A 19,000-nucleotide genomic window follows, 5' to 3' on the forward strand; every position below is an offset into this window, starting at 1 on the left:
GAATATTCCCAGCAGCCCCGTCTGTGACCTGACCATCCAGACTAGACAGTCCACATGTCCCTCACCAAACCACAGGAACCGTGGGGTCTGTGCGCCATGGACTAGGATGCCAGACTAACCAAAAGGCAAGGAAGGAAAATGGAAGATTAAGTGTTTGGGGCGAGGTGAGCCCTGAATTGGACAGCCTTAGTGGTGCTGGCTGGACCAGGGCTGGGCTGTCAGCCGCTGCAGGGAGAGGGTGTCACCCCTTAGAGGAGCATGATGTCGTCCGCACAGCACAGGGAGAGCGAGCAGTGTGCCGAAGTGTAGACCCCCACGGTCTGCGCATCTTTGGAGAAGTGAATGGGGGACCAGGGCCAAACCGGGCGTAGGCTACTGAGTTTATTAAGGGTGTGTATACAGTGAATCCCCCCAATGTCTCTGTTTGTGTGTTCCTGCTGTTTATATCTCCTAGATGGGAAACTGAGGCAGTAAAGATGCGCTCCCACAGCGAGGGGAGTCAGGGTCTCTACACCTGCCGCCTGATGGAATTACAGTCTTTGGGCCTTGTGTTCAAGCACAGCCAGCCTCTCAGTGGAGGGTGGGGTCTCGAGCTGCTGGTAGCCTAAGGGAGTGGTGCAGGTGAAGAGGAAGGGGAGAGGGAGGGCCAGGCAGTGGGCAGTGGGAGGCGTGCGGAGCAGTACCGGGAGAGGGGTGCAAGGAGAAGGAATTGGAGACAGCGGGCTTGTTTTGGGAGACCTTGGTCCTGGCAACATCGTCCCCTGAGGGAACAGGACACCAGAGCTGGCTTTGTCTGGGACACGTGGTGCCAGGTCTGGTCCAAGGCAGCCAGGGGCAGAGACGCTGAAATCGTGGCTGCACACAACACAGCATGCAATGCTCACATCAGCACACGGAGTGGACATCGCACCTAAGGGAAGTCGCCTCTGAACCCCCCACCTCTCCTACGGAACGTGGTCTGCGACGTCCGCGTGCCCGGCCCTGTTTCTCACCCAGTAGCCAGTGAACTCAGGCCATTTCCTTGGTTTTGCCCCAGACGAGCATTCGGCTTGCACTGGGGTAGGCCATCAGCCACAGGAGGCGAGCCTGCCCCGTGCGGGTGTGTCACGCTGTGGCCCTGGCACTGGGCCTTGGGGTGAATCCTGAGCCCGTTACCTGTGTGATGCAGCCGTAGCACATCGTTCAGAGTCCTGACTTCTCCTTCTGTAACAGGTGTGAGAGTAGGGCCTGACGCAGATGACGTGCTCAGATGCTGGTGGAAGGCCTGGAACAAAGTGAAGCCGAAGCACTGTGGAGGAGGAGTGGCAAGGTGGGGGCCAGAGCTGGCCTCCGTGTGGGAGCCTGAGCAGTCAGCTGTTGTCTGCTGGGAGCTCACCATCTGGGACCTAAAGCAAGAAGCAAGTGGTAGAGCTCACCAGGACCGAGGGTCACGGTCTGTGCCGTGTAGGGTTTGGTGTAAGGTTGTGAGGAACAGCATCTGGCGGAGTGTGAGGGGTTAGTTCACTGGGCTGACAAGGCTGACAAGGACAAGGACCTGAGAGCAAGGCCAGCGGGATGAGGGGACGGAGGAGGTGAGGAGATGCTCGCTCAGGGGAGGTCTAACAATTTGCTGGCAAAGCACAGACTAACAGGAGGCAAACAGCACACATGTTCTTAAATGAATTATTCCTAATTTATTTATTTTAAAGGCAGAGAGAGAGAGAGAGAGAGAGAGAGATTCCATCTTCTGGTTCACTCCCCAAATGCTCTCAATGCCTGTGGCTGGACCAGGCTGAAGTTAGAAGCCAGGACCCAGGAACTCCATCTGGGTCTCTTATGTGGGTTCAGGGGTCCAAGCACTCAGGCCCTCTTCCACTGCTTTCCCAGGCCATGGCAGAGAGCTGGACTGGAAGTGTAGTAGCCAGGACCCGGACTGGTACTTGTATGGGATAGTGGTGTTGCAGGCGGTGGCTTAACCCACTGCACCATAGTACTGGCCCCAGTCCGAGTATTTTTAAGTGGCATGGCGGGGCTTCATGTGAAGAAGTAAAAACCTCAAAGCAGCAGTGAGGCCTGGAGCTTAGGTATCATTTGGACAAAGAGTGGCAGGTTGTGGGGACCTGGCAAGACAGAGAGCAGGGCTGGGCAGTGGTGGGAAGGCGGCTGGGAAGCTGACGGAGCAGGAGGTTTTCTGCAGTTACTTGTGCAGATGCCCACAGCACCAGCTCTCTGTCTCAGTGATGTTCCTGCTTTCCTGGCTCAGGAGGGCCCTTTCTCATGGGACATGCATGTCCTTATCTATTTTACCCTGTGTGTGTTTTATTAATTTTATTTTTAAAGATTTATTTATTTATTTGAAAGAGTTACACAGAGAAGAGAAGCGAAGAAGGGGGGGGGTCCTCCATCTGCTGGTTCACTCCTCAATTGGCTGCAGTGGCTGGAGCTCTACCCATCTGAAGCCAGACGCCAGGAGCTTCTTCCGGATCTCCTACATGAGTGCAGGGGCCCAAGGACTTGGGCCATCTTCTACTGCTTTCGCAGGCCGTAGCAGAGAGCTGAATTGGAAATGGAGCAGCTGGGTCTCGAACCAGTACCCATATGGGATGCCGGCACTGCAGGCATTGACTTTACCCACTACAGCACAGTGCTGGCCCCCACTATGTGTGTTTTTTTTTTTTTTTAAATTTAATTGAAAGGCAGAGAGACAGAGAGAGAGTGACCGACAGACAAGATTTTCCATCTGCTGCTTCACTCCTCCAAACGCCTGCAGTGACCAGGGCTGGGCCAGATCCGAGTTAGGAGCTGGGAACTCAGTTTGGCCGCCCCTAACAGTGGCAGGGAGCTAATTAGCTGAGCCTCACTGCTGCCTCCCGGAGTCTGCATTAGCAGGAAGCTGGTGTCAGGAACTTGAGCCAGGACAAGGACATCTCAGCAGCCTACCAATCACTAGGCCAGTTGCCTGCCCAAGAATCTTGTGACTTTTACGCATGGCAGCACCCTGTGCCGCTAGGTCATGGTGTCTGGATGCCCGGTGTGGAGAGTGGACCTGTATGGCTGTGTCACTGACAAGCTGTGCAACCTTGGGCGACGGGGCTGACTTCTCTGTGTCTCAGTTTTCTGTACATAAAAAAGGTCAAAGTGGTTGTTGAGGGGCCTCTGTGGATCACACACTGGGACAGCGCCGAGCGTGTGGGCAGTGCACACGAAGTGAGCTCCTACCGCCACACAAAGGCAATGGCCTCAACTTCTGGCGGCCACTGAGTTTTTCTGGGCTGGCTCTGATTTGGTTGTCCAGTTAGATTTTTAAAAAAGCATACACTTAAAAAAAAAGTGGCCTACATTTTAGTTTTCCGACTAGGAGTGCAAGGGCCCTGTGTGGCTCAGGAGCACTGTGGTCAAAGCCACTGAAGAACACTGGAATCTGCAGGCTCCCTTCCCAGGCCACCGCGGGCGAGGACTCTTCCCTGCTTTGTTTTCCTTTCTTAGAGACATTTCCATCCTTTAACACGACACCCATGCATCCCCGGCTCCAGAGAGACTGCACAATCACATCTATTGTTTGTGTTGTTTTGCCATAATTTTACCTTTAAAAAAAATCTGTGTAGTTGGCAACCTAATGACTGTTTCTGTAATATCCATCACTCTGACAGAGATAATGACACCCAAGCAGACTAAGGAATGAATAATTTAACAGGAAAAATTAGATTCTCAGTGTAAGCTTCTTCAAAGGGATGTTCTGAATTAAAGGTGAGGTCATCTGTTTGGTGTAGAATAAATTAACCCTTTGTTTGGTGGCCAGAGCTTCTTGGGGGGGGGGGGACACGTAACTCTTACTTAGCGGCAACCGTTGGGTAGCATCCGGGGGGCCAGAAGCATTGTGCTAGCACTCTCTTTGTTGTATAGAAAGCCCTCTGCAACGACCTGCCCAGCCTACACGTCTAAGCAAGGTCTCCAAGCAGACTTTACGAATGTCACTCACAGGCTTGGACCCAAAGCTATTGGTGCCTGTGAATTTCATCGCCTGCAATCCCCACTGGTTGGAAAACCAAGCTGCTTGATCAACCCACCAAGGGTAAAAACTGAGTCCAGGAGACCTCAGCACCATGGGTTCGCACCGTGGGCTCTCACTGTTGCCTCGGGCGGAAGCTGGTTTTGTGATGTATTTTTCTCACATCCACACAAGGTTTGCCCATGCTTGCCAGTGGAAAATAGGATGGAGGAAGACACTGGAAGACACTGGTGTTGCTGAGCTCTGTAGGGGTTGAGGAAGACGTGATGCACAGGTTTAAACAGAGAGGAGAGGAGATTCATGGGTTAATAAGTCATTTTAGCATCTAACTTTAGAATCTCTAGGATTGAAAGCTGGAAATGAGTATTTGAGTAGTGGCAGTCAAGAGCTGAAAGAAGGAAAGAAGTTCTTGGGTTTATAATCACGACATGAAATAGGGAGTGGGGGTCTGAGGTTGCTGCTGGGGGGTCTAGAGGCCGGTGGAGGAGGGGTCTGTCCCTGAGAAGTAAGAGAAGGTTGGCGCTGTGGCTCACTAGGCTAATCCTCTGCCTGCGGCGCCGGCACCCCGGGTTCTAGTCCTGGTCGGGGAGCCAGATTCTGTCCCGGTTGCCCCTCTTCCAGGCCAGCTCTCTGCTGTGGCCCGGGAGTGCAGTGGAGGATGGCCCAAGTGCTTGGGCCCTGCACCCCATGGGAGACCAGGAGAAGCACCTGGCTCCTGCCATCGGATCAGCGCGGTGTGCCAGCCGCGGCGGCCATTGGAGGGTGAACCAACGGCAAAGGAAGACCTTTCTCTCTGTCTCTCTCTCTCTCACTGTCCACTCTGCCTGTCAAAAAAAAAAAAAAAAAAAAAAAAAAAAAAAAAAAGAAGTTCTTAGCGATTTATTGGCAGAAACACACACAAGTGTGTGTACCCGTGTGTGCCCATATGCGGTATACACATGAGCTCACACTCACTGTCTACCTCCAGGGAAACATGACCCTAAAGGCAGAGATGATGCAGCCTCGAATGTGAGAAGAGAGACTGGATTTCCACCTTTTACTCCAGTTGTGGAGTGTGCGCTTCAGCCGAGCCTTGTGAGCAGATTCTAATACAGAAGCCTTTCCTGACCCCTGTTCGCACCCCAAGTCTGATCTACTTCTAAAAGCAAAAAGTCACGTAAAGGCCACGTGAGGGCTGGGTGACCGAGCTTTGGAACTGTGATGTGGGCGCTCAGCCGCGGGGTGGGTGACCAGCTGGCAGTGGGGCCTGCAGGAAGCTTGGTTCTTCTGCACTGCTGTGGGGCTGGTGCTGTGGCGTAGTAGGTTACGCCTCTGCCTGTGGTGCCAGCATCCCCTGTGGGTGCTGGTTCAAGTCCCAGCTGCTCCTCTTCTGATCGCTCTCTGCTTATGACCTGGGAGAGCAGTGGAAGATGGCCCAAGTGCTTGGGCGCCTGCATCCATGTGAGAGACCTGGAAGAAGCTCCTGGCTTCTGGCTTAGGATCGGCCCAGCTCCAGTCATTGAAGCCATTTGAGGAGTGAACCAGCAGATGGAAGACCTCTCTCTATGTCTCTCCTTTTCTTTTTCTGTAACTCTGCCTCTCAAAAAATTAATCTTAAAAAAGGTTATATATCCATCATCAGTTGGTCGTCCATCACCAGTCTGTCATCCATCTACCCATCCATCCATCCATCCATTTATCTAGGTCTCTCACTTTACCATTGCGCAATGTTTAAACACATGGGACTTTCATTTCTACATTGTTAGCTCTTTTTCTTTTTTTTTTTTCTTTTAAATTGGATCATCAGAATTTACAGCCCAGAATACTGACTCCAGTCCATGTGGTCTTGGGTTGTTTCTCCCTCACAATTACCAGCTACTCCAGGGGCCTGGGGTCAGAGGCTTGATTAACGAAATTACAGCTCTGGTCCCCTCCAATAAACCATGTCAGGCTTTAGGCAGCACGGCACAATGCTCCCTGTTTTAACCCATAATGGGCAGTTGAGTTCGGTAAATGGCCTAATCACTGCCGCATAAATATTTATGGGAGACTTTTTCCAATTAAGGTAGAGCCTTGTTTAGATGCTATCAGTGTCGAGAAGGGCTTTTCCAACAAGCAAATGGCTGTTCAAAGACATCAGGAGATGGTTAAACTGCAGAAGGCCAGAAGGTCAGCGAGTCTGCCCTGGGCACCGCGGCACTGTCCCTGGGCCTTCTCCCCCACCCCCGGCTTCTAGAGAGGGCAAAGAAAATAGCCCTTTGTACCTGGGGTGGGGGAAATGTCGGTTCATTCCTATAAAAACTATGCGAACAGGAATGAAACCGTGGGCCAAGGCTCCACCAGTTTCGGTGCCATCTCAGCTTTCCCGGTGGCTGTCCACAGGTCTCGCTGCTTCGCTGGCCCCAGCTGTGCAGGGTGTTGAGTGACTGGCCGAGGAGCCGCTATCAGCAGGGCCTCCAGCAAGGGTTCCTGTCTGAGCACCCCAGAGAGAGATGCAAACACACAGCGCCACAGCCATGTAGCTGGGAGAGAGCGGTGGAAGGCCTGGGATCTGGAGAAGGGCCAGATGATCCCGGCAGTCTCCCAGACAGGGCACACGCATGCCTGCCACGTGGTCTTTCACCCTGCAGAGAAGACGGCAGTGGCAAAGAAGACAACCATCCCTGCCCAAAGCAAGTGCGGTGGCCTTTGTCCGGAAATGAGCTCTGCGTGTACCACAGCATCTCCCAGGTCTGCAGGAGCGGCCGCGGCGTGGCAGGTGGTGTGACAGGCGGTCCAGTTGCACCAGGCTGTTTAGCAATGGCGTCTGCTGTTAGCTGTGGCACAAGGGGCAGCAGGACCCGAGTAGGTTGGCCCCTGTGTCGGATGCCTTGGGTTTAAGACAAAGGTGCCAGCAGCTGTGGCAGAACCAGAAGCACTAAGACCCCTGAACAGAGCTTATGTGACTGTAAAAAGCGGGCTTGCCATGTCGCAGAATTCAGCTGAGGCCATCGACCTTGAGCCCAAGTTCAGCTCCCTCAGTCCCTGGCCTGAGAATCCTAGGCATCGAACTTGCCCGTCCCCCATCTCTGCACCCGACTGTGCTGGCCAGATCTGCCTGGACCAGCACGGGAACAGAGCGAGCGTGCCGCGGACGCAGACTGACTGGAGCGGGCCCTCGGCAGGAGCAGCCGCTCGTAGGGCTCTGCAGAGAAGGCCCCTGGAGCCGGGGGTCTGCAAGGTGGGCTGTCTGCTCCATGCCTGGCTCATCGGGGCAGACCTGGGGGCGGGGAAAGTGAAACAATTTTAAAAATATGTATTTTCTTTGAAAGCTGGGGGAAGGGAAAGACCTTCCATTTGCTGGTTCACTCCCCAAATGCTGACAGTAGCTGGGGCTGTGGCTGGCTCAGGTAGATTTCAGTGCAGGGCTAGGATTTCATGTGGGTGGCCGGGACCCACCATTTGATTCATCTTTACTGCCTTCCAGGGTGCATATTAGCAGGAAACTGGAATGAGAAGCAGAGCCCAGGCACTCCAGTACGGAATGTGGGTGTCCCAGATGGGGAGCTAACCTGTACCCGAACATCTGCCCTGAGACAAGTTCTGATGCCTGCGATCCCTCCCTCTCTCTCTCTCTCTCCCTCCCTCCCTCCCTCCCTCCTTCTCTCCCTCTCTCTCGCTCTCTCACTCTCTTTCTTTCTTTCTTTTAAGACTTATTTATTTATTTGAAGGCAGAGTTACAGAGAGGCAGAGAGATAGAAAGGTCTTCCATTTGCTGGTTCACCCCCCAGATGGCCGCAATGGCTGGGGCTGTGCAGATCCCAAGCCAGGAGCCAGGAGCTTTTTCCAGGTCTCCCATGTGGGTGCAGGGGCCCAAGCACTTGGGTCATCTTCCACTGCTTTCCCAGGCCATAGCAGACAGCTGGATCAGAAGTGGAGCAGCCAGGACTAGAACCGGTGCCCATATGGGATGCCGGCACTGCAGGCAGCGGCTTTACTATTTATTTATTTATTTTATTTTTGACAGGCAGAGTGGACAGTGTGTGAGAGAGAGAGAGACAGAGAGAAAGGTCTTCCTTTTGCCGTTGGTTCACCCTACAATGGCCACCACGGCCGGTGCTCTGCGGCCGGCGCATTGCGCTGATCCGGAGCCAGGAGCCAGGTGCTTTTTCCTGGTCTCCCATGGGGTGCAGGGCCCAAGTACTTGGGGCATCCTCCACTGCACTCCCGGGCCATAGCAGAGAGCTGGCCTGGAAGAGGGGCAACTGGGACAGAATCCGGTGCCCCAACCGGGACTAGAACCCGGGGTGCTGGCACCGCAAGGCGGAGGATTAGCCTGTTGAGCCACGGCGCCGGCCCTCCCCCACCACGTTTAAAATTTAGTTATTTATCTGAAGGCAGAGTTACAGAGACAGAGACAGAGACAGAGAGAGAGAATTCCTGCTTTTCTTATGTTCTCCTTTAGAAATGATCCGATCTCCTAGGTGTCTCCTTTGTATTTTGTCTCTTCAGCTGGGTGACGTGAGTTGCTGCGAAGCTGTATTTCTCTAGGGAGGGAGGCGAAGCTGTCTGTAGGCAGGTGGCCCCTCCCAGGCTGGACTTGAACCCCTGTTAGGCCTGGTGGCTGGTCGCTCACCCTCCAAACCGGAACCTGCCTGAGATGTCACGGGAGGCCCACTTCTGTGTGAGAACAAATGGACCCGAAACCAACCCTGAGCCAGCACTCCGCTGTCTCGACACTGCAGGCTCCAGTCGGGCGTGAGCAAGGGTGGCAGGACCAGCTGGGAACACACTGCTCCCAGCACCCAAAGCCGTTGTCTTCCATGACTTCCGGCAGCATTCAGTGCAGCTGTATTCTGCACACCCAGGAAATCAGGACCAGACCAGAGAAACCTAGGTTTAAGATGTTAGAGTAATTCAGTGCGTTCTCTTTTTGTTTTGTTCTGTGGTTTTGTTGTCACAGAAACCACCATTTGTTGGGGGAGTCTGAATTTGTTTGCTGTTAGCATAGATTTAAGCTGTGTTAGTCGAGTGATAGAAAAGAAGGCATGGTTTTCATACAGCCATTCGCATAGAGTGTGCATTTCAAGGATAATCTTAAATTGCTTATGGCTTGATGGGTGGGTTTAAATCTTTCAAGATGTAATATATCACTTTTTTAAAAAAGATTTATTTATTTATTTATTTGAAAGAGTCACAGAGAGGCAGAGGCAGAGCCAGAGAGAAAGGTTTACCATCTTCTGGTTTCCTCCCCAAATGGCCACAATGGCTAGAGCTGCACCAAACTGAAGCCACCAAGAATCAGGAGCTTCTTCCACGTCTCCCATATGGGTGCAAGGGCCCAAGCATGTGGGCCGTCTTCCACTGCTTTCGCAGGCTGGAGTAGCTGGGACTCAATCCAGTTCCCATATGGGATGCCAGCACTGCAGCCAGTGCCCTCACCCGCTACGCCACAGTGCTGGCCCCCACATCTTACTTTTCACTTGCTTCCCATTCTTTCCCATGGATGGTTTATCTTCTTTTGCCACAGTTAAAATCCCTACAACACAAAAGAGCATTGTAGTGAGAAAAAAATCAACCTAACTTTAATGATATGTTACATTACTGACATAAATTGACTTCCTTTTATGTGTAACATACTGCTTTTAGAAATAAACGTGGCCGGCGCCGCAGCTCACTAGGCTAATCCTCCGCCTTGCGGCGCCGGCACACGGGGTTCTAGTCCCGGTCAGGGCGCCGGATTCTGTCCCACTTGCCCCTCTTCCAGGCCAGCTCTCTCCTGTGGCCCGGGAGTACAGTGGAGGATGGCCCAAGTGCTTGGGCCCTGCACCCCATGGGAGACCAGGAGAAGCACCTGGCTCCTGGCTTCGGATCAGCGTGGTGCGCCGGCCGCAGCGCACCAGCTGTGGCGGCCATTGGAGGGTGAACCAACGGCAAAAGGAAGACCTTTCTCTCTGTCTCTCTCTCTCACTATCCACTCTGCCTGTAAAAAAAAAAAAAAAAGAAAAGAAAAAAGAAAAAGAAATAAACCTACAGAAGTTAGTACTAATTGAACATTGCAGCTATCCAGCACTTTAAAAGTGTTTGAAGTCAATTTCTATCTGCTGTTTTTAAAGCATCTTCCCAAACCAGCCTAACAAAGACCAGACGATTTTATTCATGCCTTGTGGGTGACCCACACCTGGTTCTTTCTAACACTGACCCTGACAACTGAGACAACTTTTTAATCAGGCCATTTAAATATTGCAGCAGGTTGGCTGGAAGGAGCTTTTGGTCAATTGCCCATAAAAACCAACCTGCAAGATTGCCACGATGTCTCCGTACACAAAAGGCGAGTCTACTCTTTTCCTACATCAATGACTCCTAAGCCTTGTGTGAGGTTTGAGACTGCAGCCAGCCTGCAGGTTTTTACCACGGCAGCATGATATCTAAGAGAAATACGATCTAGACTCAGCGTACAAGGCCAAACAGTGGGCTTCAGAAAGCGGGGGTCGGAGGGCTCGGCTCAGGGCTGCTGGGACCCAGGCTTATCTGAGGGCTGGCACCGCGGGTCACTGTGGCACAGGCGACATCGCTGCCATTCCGATACTTCACAGCTAAGGAATGTGTGTCTGGAAATGTCCTGGAGTGTGGTGTTCCCTGTGCTGAGGGCTGCATGTGGTCCATGACTCGCCCTGCTCCAGGCCCGGCTGTGGAGAAGTGACGTGCGTGGACAGCTGAGGCCTCCTTCCCCAAGACTTTGTGAAAGCCTCCGTCTTTCACATCTGTGTGCACCTGCTGACAGTTCCTTCAAGGAATCGGCGATGTCCTCACCTCCCTACGCACTGATGACAGTTTTCAAGCGGGTGTAAACAACACCCTGGCCTTGAGGCTGTGCACACCAGTGCTTTTAGTTGATAAATTGGCCTGCCATTCTGATCCTGCCACAGACGGCGTGAAGGGGATCTAGGAGCTGTGTTGATCACAGCCGTAAGGGCGCAAGATGATCTTCCGTTGTCCCTGATGCTTGCACTACCACCGTGTGCTGTCTCTGCTGATGGGAGGGGAGAGGGGCTCAGCCCACAGCAGGGGGAAGTGAAGAGGGCTGCACCCCGAGCTAGACCCCAGAGAGAGGTTGTGGACCCCCTGCGCTAGAGCATTCTAAACTTGTACCGAAGCTGGTCACGCTGTTGTCTGAGGTCCAGTTTAGGAACACCCTGGGGTGAAGAACAAAGGGGCTTCTATGCGGTTGCTCCTCACGGTTCTCATTGCTCAGCCACGGGAAGGAGGGCATCGTCGAGTTTCCACTTTATTACGTTCGCTCTCTCTAGGAAATATTTCTGATTAAATCTCTGTATCCTTGACTCCCAATGGATGGTGCCTGTCAGAATTATCTGGATAATTTTGGAAACTGTAAAGGCCTGGCCCCCAGAACATCTCGAATGTCAGGACTGGGAGGGAGGGTGTGTGGCTAGCGAGGCTGCGTGTGTGGCTAGCCCCAGCCTGCTGTGGGCAGGTGGGTGAGTGCTGCGGTCTCAGCCCAGGGGCACCAGCTGGGGACGGTCATCACCACGTGTCTGTGCAGTCAGGATCCTGAGGCGGGGACTACTGCAGACTGGGGACCGCTTCCCCAGATGACAGAAGAAATGAGTGGGCTGAGAACCTGTTCTTCATGACACCAGGTCACTCAGCACCCGGGGAGAGATTCCCGTGGGAGCCAGAGCTGGGCTGTGGCCCACGCTGCTGCCAGTGGTCACTATGCCGCTAATTAAAACAGTGTCTCAGTGCTGGATTTGATCTCCCGCACCAGACCTGTCTGTCATGCTAACCATGGAAGTACACAAGCTTGGGAATCCTAGGGTAGCAATGTTCAGAAGTAGCCTTCAGTTCAGAGGTCAGTCCACAGGCTAGGGCTCCTGCATCAAGAAAGATGGAACTGATAGAACCGTTTATCTGACTTGCAGGCAGCCGTGGGAATGGGAGGGAAGCCCTGATCCCACCGTGAACGCTCCCCGGCACTCCCAGCACAACCAGGGCACGTGAGATTGGCAGAGTGTGGTGTGGAGGGCGCCGTGGGCTGGCGAAGGTGCAGGAAGAGGCTGTGAGGGGCTGCCGGTCACCTGTGGGCGGGAAGGGTTGAGGAGCACGGACCGTTACATGGACAAGGTGTTGCATTGCATCCAGTCTCTCAGCTTGTTGGGACGATGGTGCAGGTGCTTGCCCTCTTCCAGTTTCCAGAGTTAACGTTCGTTTGTAGGGGCTGCTGTTGTGGTGTGGCAGGTTAAGCCGCCTCTTGTTACACTGGCTTCCCATGTCAGGGCACCAGTTCCAGGCTGCTCCACTTCCCAGCCAGCTCCCTGCTAATGGCCTGGGAAGGCAGTGGAATTTGACCCACGTGCTTGGGCCCCTGCACCCTGGTGGGAGAACCAGATGTTGTTCTTGGCTCCTGGCTTTGGCCTGGCCCAGCCCTGGCTATTGTGGCCATCTGAGGAGTGAGCCAGTGGATGGAAGAATCTGTGTCTCTCCTTCTCTCTCTGTTGTTCTTTCAAATAAATCAACCTTAAAAGACACATTAGGATGTAAAATTTTCATTTTAAAAAGTGTTGGTGTACAAACATGGATCCCTTTCTTATAGCGGTCTCCTTTGAAGCTGGACGGTGTCGTAAGAGGAGGCTGGTTTTTATGAAGTCGGGTAAATGTGTTGGGAGGCGGCCCACTCAGAGCACAGGTGCCGGGAGCAGTCATCCTCTGCAGACGCTGGATAGGAAGGCACCGACACTGGCCCCGGTGCCCACGGCCAGGACCAGCCGTTTGGAGACAGTTGGCTGTGTGGCAGAGGGCCTGGAGTCAGCTCCAGGGGCCTCACTCTGCTTCCCTCGGAGCCACTCCCCTGCAGTGACAAGTGCCAGGCAGTGCTGGCTTCCTGCTGCCCACGGCTCCACAGCTGAAACCTGGGCTCCCCGCTGCCGCCCTGCCCTGTTCTCCACATCCTGGCTGTTTTATTTTATATTAAAAGCTTTACTTATTTGAAAACCAGAATTGCAGGGAGAGGGAGAGGGAGAGGGAGAGGGAGAGGGAGAGGGAGAGGGAGAGGGAGAGGGAGAGATCTTCTAACCACTGGTCCACTGCTCAGATGGCCACAACAGCCAGGACTGGGCCAACCTGAAGTCAGAATCTAGGAGCTTCATCCATGTCTCCCTCATGGTTATAGCAGCCCAAACACTTGGGCCATTTCCCACTGCTCTTCCCAGCCCATAGCAGGGAGCTGGATGAGAAGTGGAGAAGCTGGGACTGGAACTGGCGCCCACATGGGATGCTGGCACCGAGGGCAGCGGTTCTATCTGCTGTGCCACAGCGCCGGCCCCATGTCTGTCTGTTTTGACAACTTTCCAGTGTTAGATCCCGAGGAACAAAGGTGGTTTCAACTCTGTGCTTTCATACGCGTTTGCCCACACCACGGGAACCTTAGATAGCTTCCAGTCATTCAGAAGTTCAGATTCACCCCCTCCAGCCTGGGGACTGCACACATCCTGTGGTGTAAGATTTCTTATACCAACGCTAGCAGGCTTCAGAGAACCTTCATGATGCTTTCACGCCAGGCTGGGCGGGGAGGAGGCTTTTTCTTCATAAGCCAGGCTTCCCGATAGTGGCAGTCATGCAGCGCTCACGTAGGAGTGATCAGTGGTCAGTGCCACATTCATGAAGGCCCTGCCACAGCCTTTGGGTTCTCTTGAGGAAACAGCCCAACTCGGCCTTGCTGGTTTATTTTTTTTATTATTTTTATTTTTTTGACAAGCAGAGTTAGAGAGAGAGAGAGAGGTCTTCCTTCTGTTGGTTCACCCCCTAAATGGCCTCTACAGCCAGCGCACTGCGCCGATCCAAGCCAGGAGCCAGGTGCTTCCTCCTGGTCTCCCATGGGGTGCAGGGCCCAAGCACTTGGGCCATCCTCCACTGCACTCCCTGGCCACAGCAGAGAGCTGGCCTGGAAGAGGGGCAACTGGGACAGAATCCGGGGTGCTGGCGCTGCAGGTGGAGGACTAGCCAAGTGAGCCGCAGCGTCAGCCCTTGCTGGGTTTTTAATCGTCATACAGACACTGTTCACCTCCCTGAGTGTCTTTGAGGTTGGACGTGAAGCCTCGTGTAGCCTTCGCAGCCCCGGAGTTCGACTGAGAGCCCATCCTCCTCCTGGGTTCTGTGCCCCTGCCCCGCGGCCCGAGGCTCAGCTGGAAGCTGGGCAGTGGGGAACAGGATTTGAGTCGTGAGACAGTGTCAGAGGTGCCCCAGCAGTCGCGACTAATCGGGTAAGGACAATGTTAGGACCCAAGGGGTGAGCTGTGTTTGAACAACGCCGGCCACGGGCCCAGGATACACTCTGCTGCGTGGTGCCGGGGGCAGGTTCCGAGTGGCTTGCAGGCCTCCGAGCAGCTCCCATCACAGCAGCTGTGCAAACCCATGGGCAACATCACGTGGGAGCGGCACTAAGCGAAAACACAGTGGTGAAGCAAGCTTTCCAGCCCGGAGCGCAGCTACCGCGTGCGAAAACAAAGGGGATGGCGAGCAGAGCATGATGGATAATCTCGGCCATGCACGTAATTGCTTCCAGGTGCCGGGCCCCCTCGCTCCTCCTGGGGTGGTGCTCCCACCCGGACAATGTTTTCTTTCTCCTGCAACAGAGCCCCTCGCGAGGCTGGTGCCAGCGCTTGCCCCAGACAGCCACACTCGGCGGGGTGTAGGGAACCTGGGGACAGGTCTGCTGGGTGCTGGGAGCTGGCTTGCTCCGTCCCGGTGAGGTTGGCAGCCGCGAGCACTGTCGACAGTTTGCAAAGGCGTTTTTTTTTTTTTTTTTTTTTTTTTTTTTTCTCTGCAGCACCTTCTTAGACTGAGCTCCTAGCTTTCTTTCTGTTTGACCGATGGGATTTCTAGTGCCATTCTCGAACATTTTGTTGGTACCTGCAAGCTAGGGTTTACTGTCTTGGTTGTGATGCAGTGTCTTCTCGCCTGGATAGCAACAGCAGCAAGCAAGGGAGTGCAAGCAGCTGTCTTAAATACCTGCTTTTCAAGGCTACAGAAAATGTTCACTAACACTCAAAAATAATAGGTCACATTTCGTTTCTAAGCAGCTTGTCCTGAGAATCATCAGTGCAAATTCTTAATGTCCTTCAGAGTTCCTGACAGGCGGATTTATGGGTTGTCAATAACTCAGTATCTGGTTTTAAAAATTGCTATAAAGGGGCCGGCACTGTGGCACAGCGGGTTAAAGCCCTGGCCTGAAGCGCCGGCATCCCATATGGGCGCCGGTTTGAGACCTTGCTGCTCCACTTCTGATCCAGCTCTCTGCTTGGCCTGGGAAAGCTGTAGAAGATGGCCCAAGTCCTTGGGCCCCTGAACTCATGAAGGAGACCCGGAAGAAGCTCCTGGCTCCTGGCTTCGGATTGGCACAGCTCTGGCTATTGTGGCCATCTGGGGAATGAACCAGCGGATGGAAGACCTCTCTCTGTGTGTCTACCTCTCTCTGTAACTCTTTCAAATAAATAAAATAAAATCTTTAAAAAAATTTTAAAAATTGCTATAAAAGACCAAAACATTGTACCTGCAAATAAATACTATGGACATTTCCTTCCTGGTCACAGCTTCTCCTCTACAGGGTCTCTAACCCCAGTGGGGGTGGGGAGGGAATAAAGGCACGATTGAATTTGATGAAAATACTTCAGTATGTAGGGTAAATAAGTAGAGTAGCTCATCTAATCTATTTTACCTTTAGTGAAAGTATTTCACTGAAAAATAATCAAAGAAACATAAATATGTCAGTAGAATCACATATGTAATATTTTATACCCCTATAAGAATATTTTTATCTTATTCTAAACTCTTACAAAAAAGAACAGCAAACTATGGCAATAGTCTTCTATTTATTACAAATTTTTAAACTCTATTTTAGAAAATATCCATTTTTTCATCTGAAATCAGAGTTATAGGGAGAGAGGGAGAGGCAGAGACAGAGATCTCTCATCTGCTGGTTCACTCCCCAGAGAGCTGCAATGACCAGGGCTGGATCAGGCTGAAGCCTGGAGTCAGGACTTTCTTCCAGGTCTCCCATGTGGGTAGCTGGGGCCCAAGCACTTGGGCCATCTTCTGTTGCTTTCCCCAGGCCATTATCAGGGAGCTGGGTCAGAAGTGGAGCAGCTGGGACACGATGTGGGGGGCCGGCGTCACAGGCAGCCACTTTGCCCACTAGGCCACAGTGCCTTTCCCATGCCCTATTATTTTAAACACATGGATCGTCGGAGTCGTCGGGAAAGCCCTTCCCTCCTCTTCACTGGTTGCACTGGGCCCAGGAAGGCGGCCCATTTCAGAGCACACCTGGTCAGACCCCTCAACGGGCAGCTGTCCCTGTGAGTGTGGGTCCCTCTTCTCTCTTCGGCCTTATTTCACACCTTTGCAGTTCAGGAACGTGTGTGCAGGTTGGATCTTACATGTAGAAATCCCAGTACTTGTTTAATCCGGTGGGTCTTTGACCCTTCAGGTCATGTTGGATACAGAGCTGACCCCAGGCAGGCACTGAGACATCCCTTTGTCGCTGGGTGAGGCCCAGGCGCACCTGCACACTGATGGAGGTGGGAGGTGGGCAGGGCCACAGAGGAAAGCAATAAATAAAATGGCTTGAGAATTGCCATGAATTCTAACAAGCTCATCTCTCCGCAGGTTAAGTTCACTTCCTCCATGAGAACGCAAATATATACAGAGAGAGGAATACATGGCTCTCCCACTTCTGAGAAAGACGCTAAGGGTAAGAGCTCACTGCTGAAGCGCCCAGCGACTTAGTGAGAGGTCTGACAGGACCTGCCTGGCACGGAGCACCGTGCACAGCCTTCGCACCTGCGGGTGCGTTGATGGTGTGCTCAGATTTATTTTGCATTCCCCGTGACTGAAGCTGGGTCTGGCCTCCAGGATGGTCTGGGAGACTCCGGCAGGGCTCTGCCCCTGCCACGGTGTTGTTCTGTGGCTTCTTTTATGAGCCTCACCCTCACTGGCCCGCCTGTCCCCGCTGGGAGGGTCTTTCTATCTCTGTGGGCAGACAGACGGCTGGGTCCACCTTCCTTGCAGCCCGGATTCTCTGGCGATTTCAGGCCAGATTCAGCCCTGTCCCCTCCCATGCAGCTCCCAGAACCAGCCTCCCAGTGGAGCCGGCCTCCCTGACAAGCTTTGGATTTGCAGAATAACCCAGCTCAGGGCCTTGCTCTGAGAATTACGTCTGAAGAAGTTCAAACTTCAAAGGGAACAGGGAGCCCTTCATAGCTCTGGAGGTAGATAGTCTAGGAAAGAGTCTTGTCTTGGCTGGCGCCAAGGCTCACTTGACTAATCCTCCGCCTGTGGTGCTGGCACCCTGGGTTCTAGTCCTGGTTGGGGTGCCGATTCTGTGCTGGTTGCCCCTCTTCCAGTCCAGCTCTCTGCTGTGGTCCGGGAAGGCAGTGGAGGATGGCCCAAGTGCTTGGGCCCTGCACCCGCATGGGAGACCAAGAGGAAGTACCTGGCTCCTGGCTTAAGATCGGTGCTGCACATGCAGCGGCCATTTGGGGGGTGAACCAACGGAAGGAAGACCTTTCTCTCTGTCTCTCTCTCACACTGTCTAACTCTGCCTGTCCAAAAAAAAAAAAAAAAAAAGGAAAGAGTCTTGCCTTGTCCGGGGCCTGGGAGATTTACAGCAGAGGAACCCGGCAAAGGTGTGGAAGCTTCTAGAATAACATCACCTGGAAACAGGTGGGGAAAGAGAAAGCTTTAATGTCCTGATTGGGGGAGGGCGGTGAGGCTCTGTGGGTCTGTGAGTGGGCTTTACTGGTGACCTGGGCCTGGGGGTTGGTGATGACAGGTGCGTCAGGAATGACGATGTCAAGAGTGGCAGAGGCCAGGATAATGACAGTGTGTCTTCTGAGACAGATCACAAACCCCGCCCCCCCCAGCCCAGGTTAATGGTTTGCCAAGAAAGCAGCCATTCAGGCTGGAGTCCCCCAAGGCTTCATACCTGTGGGCTGTGACAAGACAGACAGGGGTGGCCATGGCCACACAGCGTGCACCTGCTGGCTGCCGGCTGCACCTCCTAGGCAGGTCGTGTTCTGTGTGCCATTCTCCACTTCTGATGCTTGGATCTCGCATGTCATCTGTCTCCGAAGCCCACCCTCAGCTCCACCTGCCCAGTTCCCACCACTCCGAGTGGCTTGGCTCAGCGTCACTGCTGGATGTCGCCTGGGTTAACCTTGTGCCACAACAGGGCCCTTTCTCTCACCTTCTCTTGCAGTCGCTTGTGTACTTGCCCTGATTCTGTTGGGTTGGAGATCCATGAGCCCAGGAGACACTGGTGTGCCAGGCTGCGTGTCATCTGCCATGGTGTCTGCTCTCCTCCATGCTGGTAACATCTCTCTAACCTGGGCCTTATGGGCCTTGTTTTTGATATGAAGACTCTGCGGGGCCCTGCCCAGTCCCAGGGTTGGTGAGTGGAGATGTAACCCAGGCTCTGAAATGTTTAAAGACCGCCCAAACGAAAGAACGACTTTCATAGTAGACGTTATGGCTCATTGATTCTCTGTTTTAATCTCGTGGGGTCCAGAGATAGAGTAAAATGACGGGGAGAAGTAACTTACTTGGCCAAAAGTTTTAAATTTATCACTTAGCTATTTATATATGTATATATTTAATTGAGAGGGAGAAAGAGAGAGAGAGAGAGTGAGCACTGCCAATTGTTGGCCACTCCCCAAATGCCTGCAGTAGATGGGGCAGCCCACAGCTAGGAGCCAGGAGCTTGGTCTGCATCTCCCACAGGCAGGGCAGGGACCCAAGTCCTTGAGCCACTACTGCTGCCTCCCAGGCATCAAGAGCAGGGCCAGGACTTGAGCCCAGGCACTCTGGTATGGGCTGCAGCTTCTAGACAGCCAGGGCCAAATGCCACCCCTGCGACCTCTTATTTGTGATTTGTGCAGCATTGAGGATTATCCTGAGACATGGGGGAGGGACTTGGGCTGATGATGGACAGTAACTCTTACGTAGGAACTAAGGTGGACAGGAGTCTTCCCTTCCGTCAGC

At 53.2% G+C, this 19,000-nt stretch overlaps 1 long non-coding RNA gene across 3 annotated transcripts in view; it reads left to right on the forward strand.

Annotated features, from left to right (window-relative positions):
• LOC103348944 (uncharacterized) overlaps nucleotides 1–18,621 on the forward strand; it is a 252,129-nt gene extending 233,508 nt beyond the window's left edge. For 2 of the 3 annotated variants that reach the window (XR_016213178.1, XR_016213180.1), the window contains one exon: nucleotides 16,628–18,621. This is a non-coding gene — a long non-coding RNA (uncharacterized LOC103348944). The remainder of the gene's footprint in view (nucleotides 1–16,627) is intronic. The other variant, XR_016213179.1, reaches the window with a different exon arrangement.
• The last annotated feature ends 379 nt before the right edge of the window (nucleotides 18,622–19,000 follow it).

This window comes from Oryctolagus cuniculus, chromosome 9, assembly GCF_051225735.1.
Source record: "Oryctolagus cuniculus isolate XC-2025 breed Fujian yellow rabbit chromosome 9, ASM5122573v1, whole genome shotgun sequence".
In the NCBI taxonomy this organism is placed as follows: Eukaryota; Metazoa; Chordata; class Mammalia; order Lagomorpha; family Leporidae; genus Oryctolagus; species Oryctolagus cuniculus.